We start from the raw sequence: 15,498 nt of genomic DNA on the forward strand, positions 1-15,498 counted from the left end.
AAATTATAAGCCTAAAGTGGCGGCCTTTCTTCCATTCAAATATCACAAAATCAGTATCAACCATTAATATCGTAACCGCTCCCCACTCCCAACTCGGTAAAGTTTAATTGTTTCTCTGTATGTACTTAAGAGAAGCGGATGTCTCCCTATGCCCTTTTATTTTTATTAAAAAATCAGGAACCTGATATAACTTCATAACCTCACCCATTTTGTCCGTAACATTTCAGTCGGGGAGTTTAGTTTTGTTTTCACTGTACTTTAAAAAAAGTCGGGCAAAGGGTGGTCCACCTCCCCGACCAAATATCGAAAAATAATGTAGCGGATTTTTGTCTAGATGCCAACCCCAACATTCAATGAAAATTTCATGCAAATCGCATAATTTTGTTCCAAGTTTCAAAAAGTAAGGCAAGGGGGAGGTCCCCCTCCCCGACCACATATAAAATCATCAGGTACCCCATATTGATTCCATAACCTCACCGCATGTTCTCTGTAAATCTCAGATAATTTAAAGAATTTTAGTTTTTTCACTGTACTTTAAAAAAGGATGAACAAAGGGGAGGTCCCCCTCCGCCGCCAAATATCGAAATATAAAGTAGCGGATATTTGTCTAGATGCCAATCCCAACCTTCAATGAAAATTTCAAGCAAATCGGTCAACTTTGGTCCAATTTTCAAAAAGTCCCCCCCCCCCCCTCCCCGACTAGGTGTCAAACAATGAGGTAGCCTATTTTCACCACATGAACGCCCCCTACGATCTCTGAAAGTTTCAAGTAAATCGGTTCAGCTGTTTCGGAGCCAACTCCGAACATACAAACAAACAAACAAACAATCAAACAAATAAACCAACATAGATTGAATTTTATAATATAGATGTTGTCAAAATTCAATTTATATATATTTTTTTTTCAAAATGTTATTTTTATGCTAAATTTTGTTAAAATTGTATTTGTATGGAAAATTTTCTAAAAATTTTATTTCTGTAGATAATTTTCTCAAGATTTTATTTCTATAGAAGATTTTTGCAATTTTTTACTTCTATAGGAAAATTTTTCAAAATTTTGTAATAATTTTACTTGTATAGAAAATTTTCTCAAAATTTTTGCTTCTTTAGAAACTTTTCACAAAATTTTAGTTCCATACAATTTTTTGCAAAAATTTTATTTCTATATCATATTTCATAATTTTGTCAAAATTTAATTCCTATAAAAAATATTTTCTAAATTGTATTTCTATAGAAATTTTTTTCTCAAAATTTCTTTTGCTATAGAAAATTTTTTTCAAAATTCTTTTGCTATAGAAAACTTTGTCACAATTTCTATTTCCATAGAAAATTCTTACAAAATTCTATTTCTATCGAAAATTTTGTCAAAATTCAATTTCTATAGAAAATTTTGTCAAAATTTTATTTCTATAGAATATTTTGTCAAAATTGTATATGTATACAAAATTTTCTCAAAATTTTTGTTTCTATTGAAAATTTTCTCAAATTTTCTTTTTAAAAATTTTGTCAAAATTTTATAAAGAAAATTTTCTCAAAAATTGTATTTTTATAGAAAATTTTCTCATAATTTTAACTCTATAGACAATTGTGTCAAAATTTTATTCATTTAGAAAAATTTTCACAAAATTTATATTTCTATAGAAAATTATGTCACAATTTCTATTTCCATAGAAAATGTTTAATAAATTTTATTCCTATAGAAATTTTTCTTAAAATATTATTTCTATAGAACATTTTCTTAAAATTTTAGTTCTATAGAAAACATTGTCAAAAATTCTATAGAAAATTTAGTCAAAATTTCTATAGAAAATTCTGTCGCAATTTCTATTTCTACAGAAAATTTTTGAAAAATTTTATGTCTATAGAAAATTTTCTTAAAATTGTATTTCCATGGAAAACTTTCTCAAAATGTTTGCTTCTATAGAAAATTGTCTCAAAATTTTATTTCCACTACCTACATTTTTGCAAAAATTTTATTTCTATTGAAAATTTTCTCAAAATTGTATATCTATAGAAAATTTTCTCAAAAATTTTTATGTCTACAGAAAATGTTGTCTAAATTTTATTTCTATATAAACTTTTTTCAAAATTTTATTTCTATAGAAACATTTTTCAATATTTTTTTCTATAGAAAATGTTCTCAAAATTTTATTTCTATAGAACATTTTCTCAAAATATTTGCTTCTATAGAAAATTTTATCAAAATTTTATATCTATAGAAAATTTTTTCAAAATTTTATATCTATAGAAAATTTTATCAGAATTTTATTTCTATAGACATTTTTCTCAAATGTTTATTTCTATAGAAAATTTTGTCAAAATTTTATTTCTATAGAAAATTTTGTCAAAAATTTAATTTCTATAGAAAATTTTGTCAAAATTTTAGAAAGTTTGTCACAATTTTATTTCTATAGAAAATTATATTTCTCTAGAAAATGTTGTCAAAATTTTATTTATGCAAAAAATTTTGTCAAAAGTTTATTTCTTTAGAAAATTTTGTGAAAATTAGAAATCTGTAGAAAATTTTCTCAAATTTTTATTTCTAAGAAAATTTTGTCAAAATTTTATTCCAATGCAAAATTTTGTCCAAATTTTATTTCAATGCAAAATTTTGTTTTATTTCAATAGAATTTTTTTTCAAAATTTTATTTTTATAGAAATGTTTCTCAAAATTTTATTTCTACATGTATGTGTTTTTCAGTCTCTTGAAGTAAATCGATGTCTTTTTCACAAAAAGTCTATGTTCGAATTTTGTATCGCCAGCACCATGGTAGCCCCATAGCAATACTCCTTGAAGAAATAGAAAAAACAATGAAATAAGAACTTCCTCTAGAATATTGAAATTGTCGATGGTCTTCAAAGAAATCACTATGGAAATACCAATTTATTGTTTGACAACCAATCGGTTAATCAAAACAGGCCACAAATCTTTTGTCTTCATACAACCAGCCAGTCATTCAATCTTTGTATCCTCTTTGATATGGCGGTGGCCTATTCTCTTCTTCAAAACCTATGGGAAATTCATTTCAATGAAAAATTCCAATAAATCATAAAGTGCCAAAAAAAGCAAACCACATCAGTGGAGGAAAAAAAAACCAAAAACACAAAGCTTTATGTATACCACACCATAGTCCTAGGACAAATGCCCGGTAATTCAATTGTCCATCGACCACCATCAAAGGAGCAAAAAAGGCTTCCTCTTAAATATGTATATATAGAGGACCAAATATGAAAGGAATAAAATTATAATAAAATATATAAACAAATAAAAAATAACAGCACTGCACAAACAACAACAACACCAACACCGAAAATGTTTATACACAAAGAGTGTGTTTTTAAAAGCCTTTATATGCAAATAAAGTCGACAAAAATTATGAAAAAAAAAACAGAAACGAATGGAAAGAAAAAAAAACCAAACTACGCTACTATTCTCTGAAAATTCCCGTGAGTATTAATAGTAGAAAGGGCCAATGAAATGTATTTTGGTGAACTCAAAATACAGTAAGGTGTCGGAAAATACGACACCGTTTGTTGAAAAAAAAACGCGAAATATCATAGAAATTATTATAATACTCACAGAAAGAGCTTAGGGTGGTTTCGCAATATAATCTTTGATTGTTAATTTAGAACAAATTATTACTAAATATATTGATACTTGTTACCTTGCTGTGAAATAAGGATTACGAGATTCCTATTGTTCCTACCTACTACATATCAAGCTAGGCATTACAGCAAAAGGAATAATAATATTTGAATTTAGTAAGGAAAAATTATTCCAAAATTTAACAATAATCTTATTTTCAATACGTTAATAAGTCATCATATATTATCAGTAGCTATTAGTTTGTAATACAAAATTACATTGTATCCGATCTGTAGCGTAAGAATTGTCGAGATTCCTACTGTCCCCATCTACTATCGTGACATACCAGACACAACGGAAAGTGTTGTGGGAATGAACACATTGTGATGCCAAAAACTTAGTGGCATCACAATGGGGGAACATCGAAGTTCTCGTAACCGAAATCGCATATTATGTGCCTCCAAAGATCTTCATAAGATATAATGTAAAATGAAATAGAAAAAGCGGGAAAATGAATAAGACAAAATAATAGATTTGCACCAGAAAGAAGGCCAAAGCAAATAATTTTTTTGTATAAATTTTATAAGTGTACCAAACAGCACCTCGTATTGCTATTACGTGGTATTTTTCTAATTTAATGTTAGTAAGAAATAGTAAGAAGTATTTATATATATTATCTTCTGGTGGAACAGTTCGACTTATTGGGATAGATGCATGCATTGATTTAGTGTTTGACGAGATTCCTACTGTCCCTTTCTACTATGAAAGGAAATTGGAAAAAAAATTTGGGGAAAACAGACACTGATGTTTATTTTTTTAAAATAACCTGCACCATTAGTTGGTGTTGAATATTCTTCTCCAAAAAAGAATGATCAGCAAAAAAGGTTAATTAATGCTGCGGCGAGATTCCCTCTGCCCCCTCTCTACTATGAAGCGAAGAGAAACTAGTTTGGCGAAAGATTATCAACGTATGATAATGAGTTCCTAATATTGATGTGAGGAAGTTCTATTCTCATCTAATATTAGTCAACTATAGTAAGAAGTCATTATGTATTATCTTCAACTGGCTTTATGAATAGATGCGAAGAAATTCCTACTGTACCTTTATACTATAAAGCGATACAATGGAACTAGATGGTGGAAAAAGGACATTCATGATTATTTAAAGGAATGAATAACCTTAAATTATTGGGTAATAAATATTCTTCCCCTAAAGAATGGTTGGATTAGTGATTGGCGAGATTTCTACTGCCCCTCTCTACTATGAACGGAAATAGTGGAATTAGTTTGGGGTAAGTAGATCATGATGTATATTTTTTTTATTTTGATGAATGCATAACCTTTATAAAATTCTTCCCACACAAGAATGCTAGCCCAAATAATGATCCCTTAAAAATTTGGATTAGTGATTGACGATATTTCTACTGCCCCTTTCTACTATGAAACGAAACCTTAACTCTTATATTTTCTATTAATGAATAAATAATCTCTAAAAATTTTGAATAATGAATATTAATCTCTAAAAATATGCTGCCCAAAAAATTTCGATTACTATTGGATGAGATTCCTACAGTCCCTTTCTACTATGAAGCGAAACATTGGAAATAATTTGGGGTGAGAAGACACTGATGATTTTTTATGAATGCATATAGCCTTTAAGATTATTTGCTAGGAAATGAATATTCTTCCCCAAAAGAATGCTGCCCAAAAAAGTTGGTTTACAAATGGAGGAGATTCCTACAGTCGCTTTCTACTATGAAACGAAACAATGGAAATTATTTGGGTAAATAAGACACTGATGATTCTTTTAATGAATGAAAATAGCCTTAAAGATTATTTGCTAGGTAATGAATATTATTCCCCTACAAGAATGCTGCACAAAAAAATGCTGCCCATAACCGTGATGATTTTTATTAATGAATGAATAACTTTCAAAATTATTGAGTGATCAATATTCTACCCCCACAATAATGCTATGCAAAAAAGTGCTGCTAAAAAATCTTTGAATTAGTGATTCACGAGATTCCTACTGTCACCTTCTATTATGAAGATGGAACTAGTTTGAGATAAGACCCTGCTATAGATCTTTTAACTATTGAATGAATAACCGTCAAAATTACGGGCTAATGAAAATTCTTTCCCCACAATAATTCTATGCAAAAAAAGTGCCGCCCCAAAAAGGTTGGGTTAGGGATTGATGAGAATCCATTCTAGTATGAAGCGACGTAGTGGAAGTAGTTTAGTGAAGGACCCAGACCCTGATGATGTTTGGTTTTTAATTAAATAATAACCTTCAAAACTGTTGAGCAATTAATATTTTTCCCCAAAAGAATGCAACCCAAAAAGTACTGCCAATAACTTATTAATAAAGCGTCGTACGATAATTGTTCTATATACTAATAATTATTCTTTCCCCCCACAATAATGTTATGCAAAAAAGTGCTACTCAAAAAAGTTGGATTAGTGATTCATGAGATTCCTTGTGTCACTTTCTACTCTGAAACGAAGCAGTGGAACTAATTTGCAGAAAAAAATCCTAAATATATATATTTTAACTTAATGAATATTCTTTCCCCACAATAATTATAAAAAAAGTGCTGCCCAAAAGGGTTGGGTTAGTGATTGATAAGATTGCTTTCTAAAGGGTGATACGGTCAATATAAACTTGACGTATTTCTTTCAATTTTGCATTTAAAAAACCTGAACGCCCCTCATTTTGAAGGTGTGTGTGTGTAGAATGTTGCTCCTATTTTGATTTTGGAATTCACTCTTCAGTTGTCAAAATGCCGTCCAAGCACGAAGAGCAGCGTATCAAAATTTTGCTCGCGCATCGCGAAAATCCGAGCTACTCGCACGCAAAGCTGGCAAAATCGCTAAAAGTTGCCAAATCAACCGTTACAAATGTAATTAAAGTGTTTGGGGAACGTTTGTCGACAGCCAGGAAGTCTGGATCGGGGGGAAATCGAAAACCGGAAGCCGCTGAGACGACAAAGAGAGTTGCCGGTAGTTTCAAGCGAAACCCTAACCTCTCTCTCCGAGATGCCGCAAATAAGCTTGGTGTATCGTCTACAACCGTGCATCGAGCCAAAAAACGAGCCGGACTATCGACTTACAAGAAGGTAGTGACTCCAAATCGCGATGATAAACAAAATACGACGGCCAATATAAACTTGACGTATTTCTTTCAATTTTGCATTTAAAACACCTGAACGCCCCTCATTTTGAAGGTGTGTGTGTGTAGAATGTTGCTCCTATTTTGATTTTGGAATTCACTCTTCAGTTGTCAAAATGCCGTCCAAGCACGAAGAGCAGCGTATCAAAATTTTGCTCGCGCATCGCGAAAATCCGAGCTACTCGCACGCAAAGCTGGCAAAATCGCTAAAAGTTGCCAAATCAACCGTTACAAATGTAATTAAAGTGTTTGGGGAACGTTTGTCGACAGCCAGGAAGTCTGGATCGGGGGGAAATCGAAAACCGAAAGCCGCTGAGACGACAAAGAGAGTTGCCGGTAGTTTCAAGCGAAACCCTAACCTCTCTCTCCGAGATGCCGCAAATAAGCTTGGTGTATCGTCTACAACCGTGCATCGAGCCAAAAAACGAGCCGGACTATCGACTTACAAGAAGGTAGTGACTCCAAATCGCGATGATAAACAAAATACGACGGCCAAAGCGCGATCCCGGAGGCTGTACACGACGATGCTGACCAAGTTTGACTGCGTGGTAATGGACGACGAAACCTACGTCAAAGCCGACTACAAGCAGCTTCCGGGACAGGAGTTTTATACGGCAAAAGGAAGGGGAAAGGTAGCAGATATTTTCAAGCACATAAAACTGTCAATGTTCGCAAAGAAATATCTGGTTTGGCAAGCCATCTGTACCTGTGGCTTGAAAAACAGCATTTTCATAGCTTCCAGGACTGTCAACCAAGAAATTTACGTGGAAGAGTGTTTGAATAAACGTCTGCTGCCATTCCTGAAGAAACACGGTTGTTCCGTACTGTTTTTGGCCGGATTTGGCATCTTGTCATTACGGTAAAAAGGCCATGGAGTGGTACGCCGCCAACAACGTGCAGGTGGTTCCCAAGGACAAGAACCCTCCCAACACGCCAGAGCTCCGCCCAATTGAGAAATACTGGGCTATTGTCAAGCGGAACCTAAAGAAGACCAAAAAAACTGCTAAGGACGAGCAGCAGTTCAAGGCAAACTGGCTTTCTGTGGCGAAGAAGGTGGCTGTACAAAATCTGATGGCAGGTGTCAAGCGTTAAGCCCGGCAATTCAGATTTGGAAAAGCGAAAGCCTAACTGAATATTTTTCCTGAATTTTATAACTAATTGAACTTGAAAAAGAAATTTAAATTGATTTTTAAATAAACGATTTCACCGATTTACACGCGTTTTCCCTTGACCAAATTTTTACCGTAACACCCTTTAGTATGAAGCGATGTAGTGGAAGTAGTTTAGTGAAGGACCCAGACCCTGATGATGTTTATTTTATTTAATGAAAATTTTTACCCCAAAAAATGCTGCCCAGAAAGTGCTGCCAACAATTTATAATCAGCGTTGCTACAATGAACCCACACTTCTCCAAAATTCGTACCAGCCGACCATTTTTCGTAATTAAATTCATATGTTACTTCGATAGAAAATTTTTATTTCAATTGAAAATTCTTATTTCTATAGAAAATGTTGTCAAAACTTTATTGCTATAGAAATTTTTTTCAAAATTTTATTTGTATAGAAAATTTTGTCAAAATTTTATTTCTATAGAAAATTTTATTTCTATAGATAATTTTGACAAAATGTTATTTCTATAGAAAAATTTGTCAAAATTTTATTTCTACAAAAAATTTTGTCAAAATTTTATTTCTATAAAAAATTTTACCAAAATTTTATTTCTATAGAAAATTTTACCAAAATTTCATTTCTATAGAAAATTTTGTGAAAATTTTATTTCCATCGAAAATTTTATCACAATTTTACTTAGAAGAAAAATTTGACAAAAAATTTATTTCTGTAGAAAATTTAGCCAAAATGATATTCCTATAGAGAATTTTGTCAATATTTTATTTCTATGGCAAATTTTGTCAAAATTTAATTGTGTCAACATTTTATTTCTATAGAAAATTTTATCACAATTTTACTTCTATAGAAAATGTCGTAAAAATTTTATTTCTATAGAAAATGTTGACAACAATTTTATTTCTGTAGGCAATTTAGCCAAAATGTTATTTCTATAGAGAATTTTATGAATATTTTATTTCTATGGAAAATTTTGTCAAAATTTCATTTTTTAAGAGATTCTGTCAAAATTTCATTTCTATAGAAAATTTGTCAAAATTTTATTTCTATAGAAAAATTTTGTCATAATTACATTTTTTTAGGAAATTCTGTAAAAATTTTATTTCTATAGAAAATTTTGTCAAAATTTCATTCCTATAGAAAATTTCATTTTTTATGAAATTCTTTCAAAATTTTATTTCTATAGAAAATTTTGTCAAAATTTTATTTCTATAGAAACTTTTGTCAAAATTTCATTTCTATAGAAAAAATTTGTCAAAATTTCATTTCTATAGAAAATTTTGTCAACATTTCATTTCTATAGAAAATTTGTCAAACTTTAATTTCTATAGACAGTTATCGCAAAATTTTATTTCTATATAAAATTTTTACAAAATTTTCTTTCGATACAAAATTTTTGAATTTTTTTGTATCTATACAAAATTTTTTTAAAGTTTATTTCTGTACAAAATTTTGGCATAATTTTATTTCTATAGAAAATTTTGTCAATATTTTACATCTATTGAATATTTGTCAATCTTTAATTTCTACAGAAGGTTATCGCATAACTTTAGGAAATTCTGTCAAAATTTCATTTCTATGGAAAACTTTTGTCAAAATTTAATTTCTATAGAGAATTTTGGCAATATTTTATTTCTATGGAAAATTTTATCAAAATTTCATTTCTGTGGAAAAATTTTGTCAAAATTTAATTTCTTTAGGAAATTTTTTGAAAAATTCATTTCTATAGAAAATTTTGTCAAAATTTCATGTTTTAGGAAATTCTGTCAAAATTTCATTTCTATAGAAAATTTTGTCAAAATTTCATTTCTATAGAAAATATCATTTTTTATGAAATTCTGTCAAAATTTTATTTCTATAGGTCAAAAGCCTTTGTTGTTAGCACCTATTTTTTTATATATTTATTTTTATAATTTATTATGATTGTAAATCTTGTAATTAATTAATTAATAATTTATTTCTATAGAAAATATTGTCACAATTTCATTTTTATTGAAAAATTTTGTCAAAATTTTATTTCTATAGAAAATTTTGTCAAAATTTAATTTCTATAGAAAATTTTATCTCTATAGGAAATTTTGTCAAAATGTTATTTTTAAAGAAAAATTTGTCAAAATTTTACTTCTATAGAAAATTATGTCAACATTTTATTTCTATAGAAAATTTTATCACAATTTTACTTCTATAGAAAATGTCGTAAAAATTTTATTTCTATAGAAAATGTCGTAAAAATGTATTTCTATAGAAAATTTAGCCAAAATGTTATTTCTATGGAGAATTTTGTCAATATTTTATTTCTATGGAAAATTTTGTTAAAATTTCATTTCTATGGAAAAATTTTGTCAAAATTTTATTTCTACAGAAAAATTTTGTCATAATTTCATTTCTTTAGGAAATTCTGTCAAAATTTTATTTCTATAGAAAATTTTGTCAAAATTTCATTGCTATAGAAAATATCATGTTTTTATGAAATACTGTCAAAATTTTATTTCTATAGAAAATTTTGTCACAATTTCATTTTTTAGAAAATTTCATTTTTTATAAAATTCTGTCAAAATTTTATTTTCTATTTTTCATATTTTCATAATTTATTATGAATGTAAATCTTGTAATTAATTAATTAATTAATAATTTATTTCTATAGAAAATTTTGTCACAATTTCATTTTTATAGAAAAATTTTGTCAAAATTTTATTTCTATAGAAAATAGTGTACAAATGTCATTTCTATAGTAAAATTTTGTCAATATTTCATTTCTATAGAAAAAAATTGTCAAAATTTCATTTCTATAGAAAATTTTGTTAAAATTTCATTTCAACAGAAAAATTTTGTTAAAATTTCATTTCTTTAGGAAATTCTGTCAAAATTTCATTTCTATAGAAAAATTTGACAAAAATTTTGTCAAAACTTAATTTCTATAGAAAATCTAGCCCAAATTTTATTTCCATAGAAAAGTTACCCACAATTTTATTTCTATAAAAATTTTGTTAATATTTTACTTCTGTGGAAATTTTTTTTCAAAATTTCATTTCTATAGAAATATTTTGTCAAAATTTCATTTCTAAAGAAAAATTTTGTCAAAATTTCAAATTCTGTCAAAATTTCATTTCTATAGAAAGATTTTGTAAAAATTTCATTTCTACAGAAAATTTTAGCCAAAATTTCATTTCTATGGAATATTTGGTCAGTATTTTATTTATATAGAAAATTTGTCAAACTTTCAATTTCTACAGAAAGTCATTGCAAAATTTTATTTTTATAAAAAAAATTTGTCAAAATTTTATTTCTACAGAAAGTTATTGCAAAATTTTATTTTTCTATAGAAAATTTTGTCAATATTTTATTTCTATAAAAAAATTCGTCAATCTGTAATTTCTATAGAATGTTATGGCAAAATTTTATATCTATAGAAAATTTAGCGAAAATTTTTTTTCTATAGAAAATTTTGTCAATATTTTATTTCTATAGACAATTTGTCAAACTTTAGTTTCTATAGAAAGTTATCGCAAAATTTTATTTCTATATAAAATTTTAACAAAATTTTCTTTCTATATACAATTTTTGCAAAATTTTGAATCTATACAATTTTTTTTAAGATTATTTCTGTTCAAAATTTTGGCAAACTTTTATTTCTACAGAAAATTTTGTTTGTTTTTGTTTCTATAGAAATTTTTTGTTAAAATTTTATTTCTACAGAAAATTTTGTCAAAATTTTATTTCTATAGAAATTTTTGTCAAAATTTTATTTCTACAGAAAATGTTGTCAAAATTTTATTTCTATAAAATATTTTGAAAAAATATCGATTTGACGAAAATGAACCTAACTCAAGCGAATTCCATTTGGTCTGACTATCGGACCAAATTTAAAAAATAATATTTTTGGGAACCAATTTTGGTCCGATTGTAACTCATTGTATGACAATTCTTCTATGTATGCATAGTTGGAGGTTCCACGCTTATGAACCCCACTTGACCCAAAAGAATGCTGCCCAAATAGTGCTGCCAATATTTTGTTTTATAAATCTACGTATGACAATGTGTCCATGACCTTATGCATGCAGAGAAGGGAGTCCCCTTTGATATCATGGAATAGGATACCTTCAAGATTATGGTAAGTTTTCACAAAAAAAAAAAGTGCAGCCCAAAAAAAGTGCTGCCATTTCTTTAAAGTCAATGTATCTACTTTACATAATGTATGTTCTTTACCATATATGGTAGAAAAAGTTTCGGTATATTAATGAAATGTGTCATTAAAATTGCGCCAATGAAACAAATTCATTGATATAACGAAATTTTTCGTTAATATAACGAATTTTCTGTTAGTCAACGAAACGTTTCGTACTATTAACGATCATTTTCATTGTCTTAATGAAAATGTTTCGTTGTATCAATGAAAAAATTTCGTTGGCTCGATTTTAATGAAATTTTCTTTGTGTGTAGATGATTTCTAAGTTATCTCAGGTTTATCTGTAATATCTCTGAGTTACACCTCCAATGAGCTTATGGCCTAAAAATATATATTTGTTCGTATGGCTTGGAGAGAACCTTTGATATAAATGCTTAAAAAATATAGAGAAAAAAACGAACTTACCTTTTTTATGCAATGCACAAACTCTCAGCCCATATATCCTGGAGTTAATAATGGTGAATGGTGATGATGTTGATAAGAGCTGGCGGCTATGTTTTCTCTTGTTTTCATATACATATAGAAATCCAAGTGAGTGAAATAAATCCTTTTTTGTTTTGTTTTGGTTTTATTCACCCAACGTCAAAAAACAAAAAGTGCACACAAAAATATTAAAGGATTTCAGAAATTATAATGGAAGGCCATTAGTTTTTGGTTTGAGTGTGATTTTTTTTTTTGTAGTGTTTTTTGTTGGGAGTTGATTTCGGTTTGGTATCAGCCACAAAATGAATCTGCCGGTATTAATCGAGATATGAACGAACGGTAGATATTTCGAATTTTCCAAGGTCCGAATAAGTCCTGTGGTAGTTGCAATTTTTTGGGGGGATAATGGTTATGTTGATGTTGTTGGTGGCAAGGATGAATGTTGATGGACAGATCCTTATGATAACAGAAACTGAATTTTACTGATGATGGTAAAGGCTTTCACAGAATATTCTCGCATTTATATGTAGGTTGGCTCAAGGTATTTGCTTTACAATTTGAGTCAGAATGGAGGGCGAGGGGGGCCAAAGTTTTGTTTTCGCATATCCTTTTCTTCGGCGTTTGGTTTTTGTTTTCTCCCAGGGGATAAAGGTCTAACGTAAAAATTTCGTTACAACACTGAGTACACTTTACAAATTTCCTGTTTTTATTTTTTTGTTATGCTTTTTAAGGAGGAGAAAAATGATATTTTTGTAGGTTTTCGTTTCGTTTGGTTGTTTTTTTTTACTTTATACACCTTATTTTGTTGTTTATTTCTTTAAGGACTAAAGTTCACACACATATATATTTTTCATTTATATATACACAGAGGCTAACATATATGCCTTGATTTACATGTATGTGTCATATACGTACACATTTATAATCACTTACATACAATAACAAATTGTAAATATATGCTTTTGGGCTAAATGCTGTGCTGTAATGTTCCAATCAAAGGGACTTTAGGAGGAGGTTTTTTTTTACTAGGTTAAATGGCGACGAAATTGATTTATTCTTCTTTTATTCCATTTTTTTTTTAAATATTGACTCCTATTTATTATATGCACTATTTCACACAGGTTCACGTTCAACGATAACTTTGCTGGCTTACAGGATTTTTTATTTATGTTACAGACGCGTAAATTATACAATTGAAGGATAACACCACGGACACTTAAGACTTAGTTACAGATAGATAGACTTATGACTTATACATATACAGACACACATACGGTTAGAATAGACAACAATGAAGACGACAACGACGACGACGACTATAAAAACCGATTGTTTACATATATACAAATCAACCGAATATGATGGTTAAACGAACGAATACCGTCAGTTATCCTTAGTCCTTGTTTTAAATGTTCGACAATAATCCTGGCCAATTTTAAATTTAGTTAAATGTTTTCCACGCACAAAAATACAAAACAAAACACTTTGTTTTTTTTTTGTATTCTAACTCGTCCGAATTTTTGTTTATATTTTATTTTATTATTATTACTTTATTATTTTTGAAGGACATCTTGGGGGTCCTTCAAGAGTAAAAATATTACTCTTATTATGATATATGAGAAGAATTTTTCATTGTATTTTCCACATCATAATTATTTATTGCTTCCAAGTGCCTTTTTATTTTTTTTTTTCACACACAGCCTTCTTACTTATCAGCACATTTTCCTCGTTCGCTAACCCTAATGGAAATGAAGGAAAAGAAAAAGATAATGTTAAAAAATATTGTATAGACCTTGTTTATAATAATTTATTAGTTTTTAAAATATAAATAAAATACTTATGGGTCACTCAAAGGTAAATCGTTTTTTGAATTCAATCAGAAAACTATGTTTATTTAATTAATTTTTAATTGTAAATGCATAATTTTTTATTTTTGTATTGAAATATGGCTTTATGTTATTTTATTTTATATTATTTTATTTTATCTTTATAGGAAATTTTCTCAAAATTTTATTTTTCTAGAAAATTTTGTCAAAATTTTATTTCTATAGAAAATTTTGTCAACAATTTTATTTCTCTAGAAAATTTTGTCAAAATTTTATTACTATAGAAAATTTTATCAAGATTTTATTTCTATAGAAAATTTTGTCAAAAATGTTATTTCTCTAGAAAATTTTGTCAAAATTTTATTTCTATAGAATATTTTGTCAAAATTTTATTTCTCGAGAAATTTTATCAAAATTTTATTTCTATCGAAATTGTTGCCAAAATTTTATTTCTATAAAAAATTTTGTCAAAATCTTAATTCTCTAGAAAATTTTGACAGAATTTTATTTCTAGAGAAATTTTGTCAAAATTTTATTTCTCTAGAAAATTTTGTCAAAATTTTATTTCTATAGAAAATTTTGTCAAAAATTTTATTTCTCTAGAAAATTTTGTCAAAAATTTTATTTCTCTAGAAAATTTTGTCAAAATTGTATTTGTATAGAAAATTTTGTCAAAATTTTATTTCTATAGAAAATTTTGTCAAAAATGTTATTTCTCTAGAAAATTTTGTCAAAATTTTATTTTTATAGAAAATTTTGCCAAAATTTTATTTTTATAGAAAATTTTGTCAAAATTTTATTTTTATAGAAAATTTTGTCACCTGTTTTTTCTATAGATGTTGAAAAAAGTTTATTTGTATAGAAAATTTTGTCAAAATTTTAATTCTAAAAAAATGTCAAAACATTATTTCTATAGAAAATTTTGTCACAAGTTTATTTTATTATTTTGTCAAAATTTTATTTCTATGGAAAAAATTTTCAACATTTTAATTCTACAAAAATTTTGTCAAAATTTTATATTTATAGAAAATTTCGTCAATTTTTTTTTCTACAGAAAATTTTGTCAAAATTTTATTTCTATAGAAAATGTTGTCAAAATTTTAATTCTAAAAAAAGTTTGTCAAAATATTATTTATATGGAAAATTTTGTCAAAATTTCATTTCTATAGAAAATGTTGTC

General features: G+C 27.8%; 1 protein-coding gene across 1 annotated transcript in view; it reads right to left on the minus strand.

Annotated features, from left to right (window-relative positions):
* The window catches only part of Sema1a (semaphorin 1a), a 1,157,214-nt gene that overhangs the window by 1,107,785 nt on the left and 33,931 nt on the right, over window positions 1-15,498 (minus strand). Inside the window, exon 2 of the mRNA XM_075293762.1 lies at window positions 12,475-14,231. The gene's annotated coding sequence lies outside the window, so the exon portion shown is untranslated. The remainder of the gene's footprint in view (window positions 1-12,474; window positions 14,232-15,498) is intronic.

The sequence above is a fragment of the Haematobia irritans genome, chromosome 2 (genome assembly GCF_050003625.1).
Source record: "Haematobia irritans isolate KBUSLIRL chromosome 2, ASM5000362v1, whole genome shotgun sequence".
Classification (NCBI taxonomy): Eukaryota; Metazoa; Arthropoda; class Insecta; order Diptera; family Muscidae; genus Haematobia; species Haematobia irritans.